At 38.0% G+C, this 16,372-nt stretch overlaps 1 protein-coding gene across 4 annotated transcripts in view; it reads right to left on the reverse strand.

Annotated features, from left to right (window-relative positions):
- Positions 1-16,078, reverse strand: part of CTNNA2 (catenin alpha 2) — a 1,089,024-nt gene extending 1,072,946 nt beyond the window's left edge. For 3 of the 4 annotated variants that reach the window (XM_070511884.1, XM_044772741.2, XM_070511883.1), the window contains exon 1: positions 15,743-16,077. The gene's annotated coding sequence lies outside the window, so the exon portion shown is untranslated. Of the gene's footprint in view, positions 1-15,742 lie in introns of all 4 variants that reach the window. The other variant, XM_044772747.2, reaches the window with a different exon arrangement.
- Between the last annotated feature and the right edge of the window lie 294 nt (positions 16,079-16,372).

Genomic DNA, 16,372 nt, shown 5'->3' on the forward strand with positions numbered 1-16,372 from the left:
CATGCATTGGTCATGGGGTCATTGTTTGGCTACTGATCTGGCCACTTCCTGCTGTCTCATCTCATCACCAGCTGTGCCCCGGGGGCTCCAGAGATTAGACAGCATTACTGCCACAATCCTAGAATGATGGCCACAGAAGAGCCTCCTGGCTTCAGCCTTCATCCTCTGGTTATGCCATCTCTTACCCTCCTTCCTCTGGTTGGCTGTCAGATCCAAAACACCTCACAGGTGGAAGCAATGAACAGATGCAAGATTTGATTTTACCATCTGCCCTTCTTTGCCTCTGTATGTTCTGGGTAAAAATCTGAACCAAGGGTCTGAAGTGAGAATAACATTTCTCTCTCTGCCATGTTTTCTTTTTTCTTTTTCACTTTGCTGATTTCCTTGACTACAGTGGTAACTACCTCATATGACTCCTCATTTTCTTTCCCATCAAATGTTTTTCATTCTTTGTTTGTCCCTTAAGTGTTGGTATTCTTGAAGATGCAGAGCCCATATACATCTTATAGCACTTTATGCAACCTCTGGGACACTTCGTCTACTTCCACGATTTTAATTGTCACCTCTGTCTTTCCTCCAAAACTTCTAATTTGAATACAAACAACTCAAAGTCCACACATTATTCATAAATGTCCACTGATGACCTGCATCTAGAATTCCTGTAAGCTCTTCAAATTTAACATCACCAAAACCAAACAGCAGCTTACTCCAAAACTATGTTTCACACCAGGAGGACAAGTGATAAAAACCAGAGTTACCCTTGTCCTTGCCTTTATCCTCAGTCTCTCACATCCAGATGGTTCCTAAGTCCCCTAACTCCCACACAATCAGTGCTGTTTTCGCCATCCTTTCCACCTTCTCAGGCATCATTCCTCCCCTAAGCAATCTGGCAATGGTGTTATTTGTTGGTCCTGAAATTCACAGTGACATTCCTATCATCATGCTTTCTCCTTATCGTGGAATGCTATTTCCTAATTTTTGTTTATGAGAAACTTCCACATGTTCTTCAAGTTCCCATTCAAATGTGAATCTTCTGGACCTTTTTCTAATTTTGTTGGACCTTAAATATCCCTTCATTATTGCTATCTAGAACTCTGCCTGTACCTCTACTCCCTGCCATATTCTTTAATTATTTGTTTATGGTCTGCCTTTCCTACTGCATCTTTAGACATCCTAAGGGTAGAAACCATGTCTCACTTATCTTGGTATCCTAAATAGAGCACCTTACCTAAAAAAGGCAATTAAAAAATGTCTTTCCACTATATATATGGCTACATCTGAGCACAGCAGATTAAATATCATTTTTTAAAGTATTTGTTTTCACAATTACATGACCACAGTACAATTCTACTCTACAATGCATATTAGCTTTCAGTTCATCTCTTATGGAAAACATATGATTTAAAATTATGACAAGGAGTAATTTCTACTGTCTAAATGGAAAAACAAATAAAACCACAAATAATTATCTGATTTACTTGCTTACATTTTTTATTGAGATACAGTTCACATGCCCTAATATTTATAATTCAGTGATTTTTTTTTTAGTATATGCACAACCAGTATGTGCAACCATCACCACTATCAAATTCCAGAACTTTCACCACCCAAAAAGAAAACTCAGACCCATTAGCATTCACTCACCACTCCCTTCCCCCAACTCTGGTAACTACTACTCTATTTTCTGTCTATATAGCTTTGCCTATTCCAGACATTTCATATAAATGGAATCATATAACACATGATGTTTTGCGCCTGGCTTCTTCTGCATAAAATGTTTCCAAGGTTATCCAAGTTTTCACACGTATCAGTATTTATTCCCATTTATGACAGAACATTATCCCAATGTATGGACATATCACATTTTGTTTATCCATGCTTCAGTAGAGTCATCAGTTTGTTCCACTTTTTGCCTATAATGAATAATGCTGCTATGAATATAAGTGTACAGAGTTTTGTATGGATAGATGTTTTCATTTCTCTTGGTATACACCTAGGAGTGGGATTGTTGGGTCACAGGTAACTCTGTATTCAACTTCTTGAGGAAGTACCAAACTGTTTCCCAAAGTGGCTGCACCATTTTACAGTTCCACCAGCAATCTATGAGGATTGCAATTTCTCCATATCTGCACCAACATTTGATAGTGTCCCTCTTTTTTCTTAGAGCCAGCCTAGTGAGTATGAATAAGTATCTCACTGTGGTTTAGATTTGCATTTTCCTAATGATTAATGATGCTGAGCATCTTTTCATGTGCTTATTTGCCACTTGTAATTATTCTTTGGAGAAATATCGATTCAAGTTTTTTGCCCATTTTTTATTTAGGTATTTTTCTTTTCATTATTAAGTTATAATAATTCTTTATATATTCTGGATACTAGACTCTTAACTATAAATATTTTCTCCTATTCAGCAAGTTGTCTTCTCACTTTCTTGATGGTGTCTTTTCATGCACAAAAGTTTTTAATTTTGATGAAGTCCAATTTATCTATTTTATCATTTGTTGCTTTTGCTTTTGGATTCATATCTAAGATAAAATTGCTTGATCCAAGGTCAGATTTACACCAATTTTTCTTTTAAGAGTTTCACAGTTAGTTCTTACACTTAGATCTATGGTGCATTTTGAGTAATTTTTTTATATGGTGTGAGACAGGGGTCCAAATTCATTCTTCTGCATGTAAACATTCAGTAGGCACAGTACTATTTGTTGAAAAGATTACTTTCCCCCGAGTTGAACTATCTTATTACCCTCGTTGAAAAATAAACTGAGCATAAATGTATGGGCTTATTTACAGATACTCAATTCTGTTCCTTGGATCTACATATCTCTGCTTATGCCAGTACCACACAGTCTTGATTACTGTAGTTTTGTAGTAAGCTTTGAAATTGAGAAGTGTGAATCCTCCAATTTTGTTCTTTTTTTAAACTGCTTTTTGCTAATCTTGCTTTCCATATCAATTTTAGGATCAGTTTGTCAATTTCAGCAAAAAAGGCAGCTGGGATTTTGATAGTATAGCACTGAATTTGTAGATTAATTTGGGGAATACGACCATCTTAACAATATTGTCTTCCCATCTGTAAACATGAATGTCTTTCCATGTATTTAGGTCTTCAATTTCTTTCAACGATGTTTTGGAATTTTCAGTATACAAGTCTCCGATATTTTTACATTACTAAATATTTGCACTTTCTTACATGAAAGGCAAAATAGTAACAGTATAAGTTGTTTTATAATTATAATAAGAACAGAAATAAAATCTGTTCAAAGTTAACATTCTACCTGATAAAACTTTTTGCAATGTCACACATTTATAATTTTGACATAAAATATTTTAAATAAATACTCAAACAGGAGAATTTTATATACATTAACTTGTTTCAGTTAAGAACAATTGTGTAATATAAGTTAAGACGAGCAACAACAAAATGTAACACACCTGTATTTAAGAGGTCAGCTATTCCTAACAGCAACAGCAAACAAATTCTTTCCAAAGGCAGCCAGGCATCAAGGAAATTTCATCAGCTAAACAAACTTATTTCATATTATTCAAGCAAGTCAGCACAAAAAACAGCTATATGCTGCTCATTGATATCTTTATTCAAACTTATGATATTAGTATTATTGTAACTCTTACTTATGGGTGTAATTCTTTAGGAAAAGACAGAACTATTACAAAGTTAACCACATTTTTAAAAACTAGATTTGGTGACAGCATTAATAAAAGTAACTTACAATTTTATACATCACGACTTTCCACTTGATACTAATTTCACATCCATACTCAATTAATATTCCACATAGAAAAATACCTGTTTTCAATAATAAATTATATCATCTACTTATAACATCTTAGTGTAGATCACAGGATTTTAAGGTGATGGGTTCACTAATGATAAATCAATACTGATATGTACGCATAAAGCCTAGACAAGAGGAATAATTACAGTTCAAGGCAATCTACCCATTTTTTCAATTTGCAGAATCAGTGAAAGGTTTCCCTCCAAAATAAGCATTTTTCATAATAATAGAAGATCATGAAAATAATACCAAAGTTAAGCTTCCCCTGAAGTTTGAAAAAGATCTAGTGCCAAAAAAAATTAAATTCTGGGCAAGAACTGGAGACTTTCAAAGCTTCTTAGCGGTGCTGAACTGACTGCTGTCTTAGTACTTATCCATTTCTAACAAACACTGCTGCACATAGGATGGAGATGGTATGTAGCGTAACAGCTTCGATATGAAAATGACGACAAATAATATTGAAAGTATCAGATAGCCAAAGAACAAAGTCATTTAGATAAATTTTTAAAAGTTTAATATCATAAGCTTTATCATAAGCATGTTATCACCATCATCTGAACACTGCTCACTCAACTCAGTCCAAGATCTAGAAAAGACACAGCCCGCGCCTTTAAAGAGTCACATACAAAAAACAATTCATCACTATGAAATATTCATGAAGGCCTAGAAAAGTGCCAAGTAAATATTTGGAAGTGAGTATATGAAACCCATGTATTTACTGCACTTACTCCATAGAGAACGGTTTACAAATAAACTGAAATTGGTATAAATATAATAATGCATTTGGGTTACTATGGAAATTTAGATACTGAGAATAATTTTAAAAATGAAAGGTGTGTTTAGACCACAGCATCGTGTATTTCATATATGAAGAATGACTCTTCACACTAAATCTAAGTTAGAAAAACATTTTTAATTTAAAATTAGAAAAAAACTAAAAGAAAAAATATGAGTATTATATTTTATCATTTTCATGTATATACATATACTTGAAACATAAACTGTTATCTTAACACATAAAGAGGTGGTACAAATTGGTAAGAAAAACAGAAGGAAAAGAACAAAATTTTTAACTAATAAAGTACTTCAACAAGGTGACCAGCTATAAGACCAAAGACAAAAATCAAAAGGAATAATTTCTACGTCGGCAATAACCTTTTAGAAAACGTAAAAGAAAAACACTCCCTTTCCCAAAAGCCATAGAAACTATAAACAAGATGGTAATAAACTCAACATGAAACGAGAAGACTTTCATCTATGAAGAAAACAGTTTTTGATACCAAGGGACATAAAAAAGACAATAAATGAAGAGACGCGCAAATGGAAAGATTATGAATTAGAAAGTCTTTACTTCTCCATCAAATTATCTTAAATTAAATACAATACCAGTCAAAATACCAAGGGTGTCATTTATGAAATTTGATAACCTGGTTATCACATCCCTCTGAAGAACGGGTACAAAAACAGATAAGGAACTTCAGAAAGGGAAAAATCCTCACTTACTGGGTATCACATCACATTACAAGCTATAACAGTCATAACAGTACATCATTGGTTCAGAAACAACAACAAATTTCTTCATACACATAGAATATAAATAAGTCCTATAAGTTAAAGTAAGATAAATAATCCACAAGAAGCACATGGGTAAAGATACAAACTTACTCATCACAGCAGAAGCAAAACATCAGGCCAAAACACAAATGAAAAGATATTCAGCCTCTCTAGAAATCAGAGAAACAAATTCATAAAGCAAAGAAATACCATTCTTACCTATTCATAGTAAACTTTTACAAGTTTGAAATTATCACATATCGGCAAAAGGGTAAGGAAATATGTACTTTCACATCTGCTGGTGGAATGTAAACTGGTACTACCATTTTGAAGGGCCATTAGGCATCAACCATTAAAATCTAAAATGTACATACTCCGTGACCCCAAAATTACAATTATCAGTCTACTCTTTTAAAAAATACACTAGTACATGTGGATAAGACACCTATATAAGGATGTTCACCACAGCAGGTGTGAAGCAGCAAATTAGCAAGAACAAACTCAATGTCTATGAAAACACGAGGATTAAATAAACCACAGTACAACCACACCATAAAATAACAGGCAGCAGTTAAAAGACAACAGTGTATACACTCATGCTACCAGCTAAGCTATGTGTGAAGTTAAAATGAGGTACAGAACACCATGTTACCATTTAAGTAAATGTAAAAACCTGTATCTCGCTACATAGACATTAACCATCTACCTCTTTGAAGCACTCTCCTGGCGCCCCCACAGTTAATCTTCTGCCCAGGACACAGCTCAAACTTGAAAGAAGATCAGTGCAAACATTTTATATCTGTAGATAGTTAAAAGCTGGAAATTTAAATTCCAATCAATGTAATGTCACATAGAAATTAATGTGGAGGAAAAAGAGTTATTATCCCAGGAAATGCTTAGCTATGCTTAGTTAAAAGAACAGGACACAAAATTACATATACTATGATCTCAGCTACACTTTAAAAAGACCTCTACTTGATAAACCGAGATATACTCCTAGGGGAAAAAAAATCCTAGAAATTCACCAAATGTTCACTGGATAGTTGGACCACAGTAATTTTTATTTTCAACTTTCTTTTTCTGGTTATTTTCTAGATGTTCTACAACGAGCACCTATTGCTGCAAGTGTAAAAAACAAAACGTTCTTTTTGAAACAATGTATCTTCTGTTATTGCATTCTTGAGATACCTCCGTACAGATAATGCCAGAGTATCTCTCTACTCCCAGCCTCTCCCCTTCACTCCCATCCCGCTTTTCAGCTGCCTACTGAGCAGAGATCAGGAACCCAGCTTCAGTTCTCCTGGATGTGACTTCACCTCTCCCACTGCTGTGCTCATTGATCCTATCTTCCTGCAGGCTCAGCCCTGTTCCAGTTCCCAGACCAAGGCAGGACTGAATTAAAAAGTACTAATACAGTACAAGGTCATCCCTGCATTTCTCTCCCATCCATTGCTGGAGAAATGTTTCTGATTCTGTGTCCACCTGAACTTTTGACCTATGACACGGTGGAGTCAGTACCACACTGTACCACGCACTCTATCATATTCTTTTTGGTATTAAGCTGTCTACTAGATTGTCAACTCATGAAGTCAAGTACTGCATCTTACTCATATCTGGGTCCAGGACTGTGTCCCCCAAAACAGTGGCTTTAAAAACTTGTAAGAAAGCATTTGATGAACGAACGCTACATTTGCTTAACCAGAAATCTGTAGGATTTGTTCAAAGATAGAATGAGTTCAGACTTAATTCAATCAGTTAGGATTTATTAAGGAACTAATGCGGGCCCAGTAATGTAACAGGGGAATATTAGAAAAAACGAAGGTATGGCTCCTAGCCTTGACACAGAATCTAAAGTGGTTGAGAATACCTAAAAAAAAAAGGAGAATAATTACTGTTTTAGCTTCTGCCTTAACAAGCAAAACATGAAAATCTTCTTGCCTGAGGTCCTGATTTCACAGATGGGCAAACTGCAATCGAGTTTGCCTGCCTGGATTCCAGACTACTGCCAGCACTGACTTTTGCCTCCTGTCCCAACCCCATGGGCCGCGGCAGGCCTGGCTCTGTTGGCACTATTTGTATGCTTGCCCACTTTCAATTATTCCCCTGGGTCTAGAATCCCTCCCCATCCAGTTCATGCTTTGGGCTAAGATCTAAATTTCTTCCTTCCTCTTTTCCTAGGGTACCCTCTCTCCCCTGTTTTTGCACACATTCCCACAACAACAAGCTAAGACTACAATCCTAGCTTTCTGCTTCAGTCTCCTTCCCACAAGACTGAGAACATCAAGGCAGGCCTCTAAATCAAATTGTAACAAACACTGCTGCTTGCTTATGCGGCATTCATTTCCCCCTTGACTTTTCTTAATGGAACTGCCAGTCAGCTCATCTATCCCCTTCACTTCCTCCACATAGCCATGGGCTTCAGGGAAAGCTGACCTCAGCCCCAGCCCCAGCAAGTGGGTCCTGATTACTCTATCATGCATGGTATTCTCTTTCCACTTATGTAACATTGACTGGATTGGGGATGGCCATGGGATCCAGTGCTGGCCAGTGAGATAAGAGGTAAGGGAGGACTTTTGGAAAAGGTTTCCTATTTTTTCTGGAAGAGACACTGCTGCTGCATGATGGTGTGCTTAGAACTGCAGAAGCCATCACACCACCGGCCGAGGATGAGGTTTAGACACAGAGGGGCAAAGTGGAGAGAAGGGCATTGAGGCAAAGCTAAGACTCCATCTGGCACCTGGAGCTGCCCATCCTCTGGATTTCTTAACCCTTTTACAAATCATTTTGAATGTATTCCCTTTCCTTGGCTGGCCATCTCTATATAGTAAACAGCACATCTCTAAAAAATATAGCAGCAGCTTTGTTTTCTATTTCAAAAGAGTAACTTTAACATGGGAATTGAACAGATATTTGGATTGTTTTTAGTTTGAAGCTATTATGAAAAAAAGCTGCTATTAATTTTCATGTAAAAGTCTTTATACATATGTTTTCATTTCACCTGGGAGTAGAATTTCGGAGCTGTATGGCAAGAGTATTTTTAACATTAAGAGAAACTGCCAAACTGTTTCCCAAAGTGTTACACTCCCAGCAATGACATATGAGTGTTTCAGTTGCTTCATGTCCTCTTCAAAACTTGGTATTGTCAGTCTTTTCAAATTTAGCCATTCTAGTGTTTGTACAGTGGTATCATATTGTGGTTTTAAAATTTCATTATTTTGGTGAATAATGGAGTTAAATACCTTTTCATGTGCTCAGTGGCCATTTGTATAAATCCTTTTGTGAAATATCTCTTCCAAAATCTTGTTAATTTTTTAGTTGGATGGTCTGTGGTCTTATTGAGATGCAAGACTTTTATATACAATTAGAACAATTAGTCCTTTGTCAGATCTATAGAGATAGAAATAGAGAAACAGAGATCTAGCAAATCTTGTGCCTTTTGAAGAGCCAAAGTTTTCTTTTTATAACTTTGGTAAAATCTAGTGTTTTATCCTCTGAATTTTATAATTAGTGCTTTTTGGGTTCTATCTAAGATATCTTTGCTGAACCCAAAATCATAAAGATTTTCTCCAGATTTTCTTCCAGAAGTTTATATACTCAAAATCATAGACAAATCTCAAAAACATTATGTTCAATGAAAGAAGGAGATAAAAATGTGTACATATTTCATGATTCAATCTATATCCATTTCTAGAACAGGAAAAACTAATCTATAGAGATGGAAAGCAGATCAAGCAAAAGGAAACTTTCTACGGCAGTGGAAATATTCTGCATCTTGATTGCAGTGGTGGTTACACAGGTATATTTGTCAAAACACAACAGTACTTAAAATGGATGCAGTTGATTATATATAAAACATACCTCAACAAATTTGATTACAAAAAATTTTAATGGAAGTTTGGAGGTGGATAAGTAGAAAGACTGGCGGTCACAGAGTCCTATGGGGTAGGATTTAGGGGATAAACAAGACTTTGCTGTACTTGAGGCAAAACTAAGAACCTTAGAGCATATATAACTTCTTAAATAAATATTACCTATTCTAAATTCATAAATACCATACAGTCTCAAACAAGCCAATTACGCACAGGGCTAGTCCCTTAATGGAGGTAGCCACTGACTTGTGCTTCCATCCCAGAAAGGATTTTAAAAAAGAAGACAGAAGGAAGGATAGAGAGGTAAGAAAGGGAAATGTTCCTTAGTTCTCCCTTGGCCCAGAGATTCTGTGAAGCTAAATTTGGAATTTTCTTGGGAAAGAAAAAGCCTATACCACTGAAGGTGAAGCTTCCTCTCGTGCAGCAGCAGTTTATGTTTCCAAAGGAAAAAACAAACAGAACACAGTGAGAAGTAAGTGATTATGCCTTGAAATTTTAAGGCAAAGTCACATGTAGAATTCTAGAATTTTATAGTTAGAAGACACTCTATAGATCATCTAATCCAAGTCACCTAAAATACAGATTAAATAAATAAGCCTTGGAGAGTTTGAGGCTTGTTGAGTCATTTAACTAACTAGTTAGTTGGTTGAAAACCTAGAGGAACAGCCCAGGGTCCTGATTTCTGATTGAGCGCTTTTATAAAATTATAATCTCTAGCCCGATGCTCTGCACAGAGCAGGTATTTAAAAAATACGTTTTGATAAAAAAAATACATAGAAAGCATAAGTTAATAGAAGGATAAATTTACATGCAGACATTTTTTCCTAATGATTTCTTTATATACTTCTTTATGCCATTTCTGCATCTTAGAGGGGAAAACAAAGCATATTTTGTGAACTTATTCTGGCAGGTATCAATGCCTGAAGAAAAAAAAATGAAAACAAGTAGCAAACCCTCAAAAATTGTGAGATATCCTTTCCTAGAAAAGGTTGAGAACAATTAGCTCTTTCTGAGATAGTTAGTGGACATGTCTGCCTCATTACTGAAAGATGCATTAACAACTGCTTCAGGACCTACGAATTTAAGATAAAGTTGGAAGACTGGATTCTCACCAAACCCTGCCTGAGCACAATTACAATCAGATGGGAACATCAGATCCTTTGGTCATTTATGGAAACATTGTGGTTTCTAGGTAGGTTGTGAGAAAATTGGCATATCTCCATCAAGAGTTCATGGCTTTAGTTGTGAAACATCAAGGCACCATAAAAAAAGATCTTGGATTACTGCAGATATGTAATGAACAACATAAGCCAAATTTATAGAACATGAACATACCAAAAGTGTCCTATTAATTTTCTTTTGTGGTCCTAGAACCCTTGGGATCTGGTAAATTTAGATTATTCACTTTACCCCAACCCCAGTGGCATGTCCATTCATTTCATGTGGGAACATTGGAGCAAGTTAGGATGTTACTTGGTTTGGATCTCTATGCCATCAGGCAACTCCCACGAGCGCTGTATTGCTTGGCTTCCCCTAAAAAGCCGAGCAAACAAAATAGCAAGATACTGAAAAACCAATATCTGATTTTACATATATATTTTTTTCATCCACAATCCAGTTTTAAAGACTGTTAACTGAAATATACATACGTGTGTGTGTGTGTGTGTGTGTGTATGGTTTAAAACAACTAAAACATGGATTGTATCAGCATGACAGCAAAAATATAGAAAACCCCTAATGGAACAGACAGCTATAAATTTTTCAGCTCAAGATATGGGAGAAAATTAATTCATTTGTCTCTCCATTTGGTCACCACCTTAACTTATGGGGAATGCAACTGCTTTTTTCACTCCTGTTAATGCACATTGTCTTCACATCTGAAAAATAATAGCTAAGAGTTGTATAAACAGATACAGCCTTTACATAAAATGGAATAAAAGCCCTATAAAATTAAGCTTTATAAAGTCAGACTATCACTTTGTGTTTTTTATGTGTTACAAGTAATAATGTCAAAGAGTTGTAGAATGCATATTTGTGGTTGAGTTTGAATTCATCTCCAAAGTAAAAATTCACTTAAAAAGAAAATACAAATGTCTAAAAGTAAAGTTTGTCCAAAATGACTGGTGTTTTAATATGAAACTGACTAAAAGTGAGCCATTTAAAAATGTTTTATTTAGATCCGCTGAATCTTTAAAACATCAGAATATTGAGAAAAATCTCAAAATAGAAAATAAAAATGCTATAGTCTAAAGCCTATTAAACTGCTAACTTTTAGAAATACATTCCTCTTTATAACTATATAAGATAATATTCATGAGACCGATTTTGTGTATTATTATAACTACAAAATAATAAGAAGAGCATTTCACTATTTTTGAGAAAGCCATGAAAGTGTGTCTATCTATTAAAATGGGTTAAATATGAGCCCTATAAATACTGACACTTGTAACTTGCAGGTAAAATTTTCTAGAAATCCTTTTTTTTGGTAAAATAATTCATATCACTCATGCTGGCGAATAAACATTTAATGGATATATATATCAAAACAGTTAATGAATACCAACCAAAAATAAAGGTGTACCAACAGACATAGCCAGTGAGCTGTTGTCACCCCACATTGAGCAGATATTTAACTTGCTCAGTGCACGTTCCCAGACAGATTCTGTGTCATCATCATACCTTAGTCTCCCAGTAAAACACTTAAAAGATCATTATCCATTTGGAATAATTAACAATCTTGAACACCACACACACACAAAAAAACGAACCGTAGTAATTAGGAAAAGTCAACAATGAAATAAAAATAAAGTTGCTGGAAATACAATTACCCTAACAATTACTGGCTTCATATATGTCAAAATAAAATAATCCTGCTTATTATTCTCCAAGATATGGTTCCTGAATATTCATGGCTTGAGGCAAAACAAGAGAGAGTTGTGATAACCATAATACTAAATTTTTGTTGTTTAGAAAGGTCAAGTTTTCTCTCTGCATCAAAGTTTAAAGAAAAGAAATAAAAAGAATACTCTGGGTCCTCACTGTGATGGAGACCTTGGATTCTGTGTCTTGGGATGGGGCTCTGGGTGAGAAAGAAGGCAAACAAGCTTCCCTGGGTAGCTGAACACTCTGTGAGGAAAGGGATCCCACACTACAACAAGGTGTCTTATCCCAAGTGATAATGTAATTACTCTTGATTTTATATGTTTAACTCTTTTTCATACACTCACCAGTATAACAAATATGCCACTAGTCTTTCCAAACACACTGTGCTTCCTCTTCTCTTTCTGCTTTTGTTCCAGCTGCGGTACCCACCCCGCATGAAATGCTTCCGAGAAGTCTCTGCCCCAGCTCCAGTGCTACTCCTGAAGATCATCTTTCCCTGGCCACATCAATCTCTGTCCTCTTCGGAATTCCTCTAACACTTAACTTGCTCTTCATTTCTTTCCAGTACATAATCATATATTATCTTGGATTGTTTTTAAACCATTTCTCCTAATTATAATAACAGTACCCAAAACATGCTTTGTTTGTACCAAGTAATGTGCTTCACACATTTAACCCTTAAAGCAATCAGAGGCTACCATAATTCCCATTTTGTAAACGAGGAAAGAGACTTCGATAGCAAGCAAGGGCACAACACTCTACTACTTAAGTAGAGTATGCACTCAAGCCTAAAGTTCTGCAAAGATCTTGTTCTTTGCCATGGTGAAATATGACCTCACGCAAATGCCTGTTCTCCTCAACTACACTGTCAGCTAAGGTCAGAGAGTGTCTTTTACTTCTTTCTAATACCTCATACCACTTAACACGGTGTTGGGCAGGTTTTAAGAGTTCTGAGGAAGGGAGGCACAGAAAACGTATCCAAGATATTTCCTTGGGTCCATGACATGTTCTGTTGGGTCTTTATCTGTACCATATTCTTAAAGGTCCAGTCAACTAAAGACAGAGGCATCAAGAAATCAAATTCTTCAGAGGAAGTTGGGCTTTATCTGTAAACTGGATTACGGTCAGAGTAGCAGGCTGCTTTTTTAAAGACACTAATTCCTCTTTTATTTCCCATCTTGTTAATTTTACTCATCTCTCAAAATCTTGCTGTAAACAAATGTTATTTTATTTTCTATTCTTTAATCACCTTGTATATTTTGTTTTCACTAAGTGGATGGATATTTACAAAAGAGACAAATAAAAGGTACCTTTCTTTCCATAGTAAGTGCAGTATTAAAAACTGAGGCATACACCTACATTACTCTGTGCAGCAAAACTGCAATAAATAAAGAGCAGGGTTGACTGAGGGGGCTGCTTCTTCCCCATACTTACAACTATGTAGCCCCACAAAGAAAGAGCAGTAGAGATGTTGGAAGGGAAAAAGTCATTTGAAAGTAAATTAGGATAAAACTTACTTATAGTCATATATAATTACTACCAAAGGCTTTCACTAGCATCAGGCATTCCAGGAAAAGGAACAACAACAACAATAAACACCCCTGCTACAACTGTGTTCACTATTAATGTAACCGCTCAACTACAGACAGGGTCGATTGCAATTGTGCATCAGGATGTTGGTAACACTGATAATTCAACCAAGCTTCTGCCACATGGCTTAAGAGTCAGCCAAGCCATTAATGGAATTGCACTCCTACCAAAGGGAGTTGGGGCAAGGGGTGGGTCCATCATTTCTAATATCACACACTTCCCAAAAGCTGATTCAGATGATTAACTGTATCAGCTCTTCATCAAATCAGCACTCAATCACTCTGGAAGGTAATTCTCTTCATCCAAACTCCTACTTTACATCCTCATAAAATGCAAAAGCACATATTGCACTCCTGGCATATCATAATTTAAATGAAAAGAAAAAAATCAATAATTTGCTCCACAGTATAGTTTCTTATTGGCAGCTTCATTGAATCTGCCATTAATTTCAGTTCCTCCCCACACATTCATTAAACATAAAACACAGCTATTCTACAGATATTAAGGTTTTTGGTTTTTTAAAAGGAGAATACAGATAAGATAAAATACAGGCTTCTAAATACTCCATTTCTGATTTATACTTATACTGTTTGTTGGACCTTTCTGAAATGATGAATACACTAAACATTCTGAGGCATGGCTGTCCCGCCATGTATAAATAAACTTTTCAGCAGCAATGCTTGCAAAAAGGAAAACTGCCAAATTACTGTTAATATATATAATAAAAGGGCTTAGAGTGTAAGTTAAAGAATGCAAGGTAAAATATATCATTTGGTGGAAATAACTGGTGCAAAATCTGAAATTTTAAATTATTAATAATGGTCCCGGAGCTAATTCAATTTTTCCATTGGTATAAACCACAAACAGAACCACACAGCATGTTTCTCTTCAAACACCTTCACAATCCCCGTAAGGTGGATGAGAAGGGTAAGGGTACCTGTGAAAGGCTGCAAGACAGCTAACACTATCAAAATGGTATATTTATAAGCCTGTGGAATATAACCTCATTACTCCAAAAACTGTCTCTCCATTGTCCTCCTTTAGAAGTTAACCCATAATGAACAAAAGTGCATCTCTTCCACCCTTTTGCTCCCTATTTTGCCAAATCAGTCTACCTTAGTGTTTTGTATATTGACCAAAACATTCCATAAATAACGCTGTGGTGCACACGCATTAAAGTTTAGAGAGTTTCTGCCTTTGAAGTAGATAGTGACAGGACTAAGGGCACATGGGTTCAATTCCAAGCCAAATATTAGGCGGGTCGTTTGAAAATATCAACCCAAAGAGGCCTAGGGGAAAAGGATACCAGCGTCCACTGCCACCACCCTTCCTCTCCCCTCCCCTCTTCCTCTCTTCTCTTCTTTCCTTGTGGCTTCTCAGAGAGACAATCAAAGCAGGGAAAGCTGGATTTTAAATTAGTGAGACACGCACTGGGAATATGCAATTCTCAGGAGGAAAAAAGAAACTGCTAAAGAGGGGTGTAAGGGGTGTTGGCAACATATCTAAGTGACAACTCTCCCCACCCCCACCCTAATACAGCACAAATCCATAGATTCTTCCTCGACCCTCTTCGCCTTCCAGTTCCCAGTACTCTATTCAACTTGACCCTTAATCCAAATAATTTAGGGACCTGCAGGGCAACAGCTGTGCAAAAGTGTGTCTTTCAATATATGTACCCAATTTTCTGGAAGCCCCTGAATCCGGACAGTTGTAGCAGGCAAAGGATCTCCCACCGGGGAAGGGGTGAAGGAGGGGGAAAATAAAGAGATGGAGACAAGAGGAAAGGGATGCAGAGCTGCGCTCTAGGACGAGTGGCTGAAAGGAAGACAAGGAAGAAAGAAAGGGTGGGAAGGAAGTGGGGCTGGGAGAGAGGAAGAAAGGGATGAAAGAAAGGCTAGAAGAGAGAAAGGAGGGGAGAGGAGAGAGGGATGTTGGGAAGGATGAGGGCGGGAGGGTTGGGGAGCCGGGAGGGAGGGGAGGATAGAGAGGATGGGAGGGAGGCAGGGAAGGAGGCAGGCAAGGATGGAGGATGCTCTGTCTGGGACTCACCTCTGTGGGTCGGTGGGAGTTTCTCGCCTCCTCCTCTTTCTCGCCGGTTCCCAGCAGCTGGAGCGGTAATCACAGAAGGAACTGGAGAGGCGGCGGCGGGGACGAGGGCAGCAGCTGCTGCAGCCGCCTCTGGCCGAGGTGCGGTGCCTCCTGCTCCGCCCGCCAGCCTGGGTCTCCGCCTCACTCGGGGCTGGAAGCGAAGCCGCTCCCCCCTCCCCCCGCCCGCCCCGCGTCCTGCCCAAGCTCGAGCGGCAGCGGCCCGGATCGCCGCTAGGGGAGGCGGCCAGTGCGCAGGCGCGGCCGCTTGCTCGCTCGCGCGCCCCCGCGGCCTCCGTGGCTCCGCGGGGCTGGGGGAGGCACGGGGTAGGGGGGACGCGGGCGCGCGCGGCCTGGGGAGCGCGGAGCGGGCGGGGCGAGGGCGGAGCTGGGGAAGCGAGACAGGCTCTGCGCCGCAGGTGGGGGGAGGGGACGGCGGCGAAGGGGCACCACCGAAGGGCGCAGGTGCCGTGTCCATGACAACCGCGTTACTTTGCGGGCGGGGACCAGAGCTCAGCCTCTGGGAGCCGCGAGGACCCGGGACAGAGACCCGGGGCGGGAGAGGTCTTGGTGGGGAGAAGGTGACGGGGGTTG

This window comes from Equus asinus, chromosome 6 (genome assembly GCF_041296235.1).
Source record: "Equus asinus isolate D_3611 breed Donkey chromosome 6, EquAss-T2T_v2, whole genome shotgun sequence".
Lineage (NCBI taxonomy): Eukaryota > Metazoa > Chordata > Mammalia > Perissodactyla > Equidae > Equus > Equus asinus.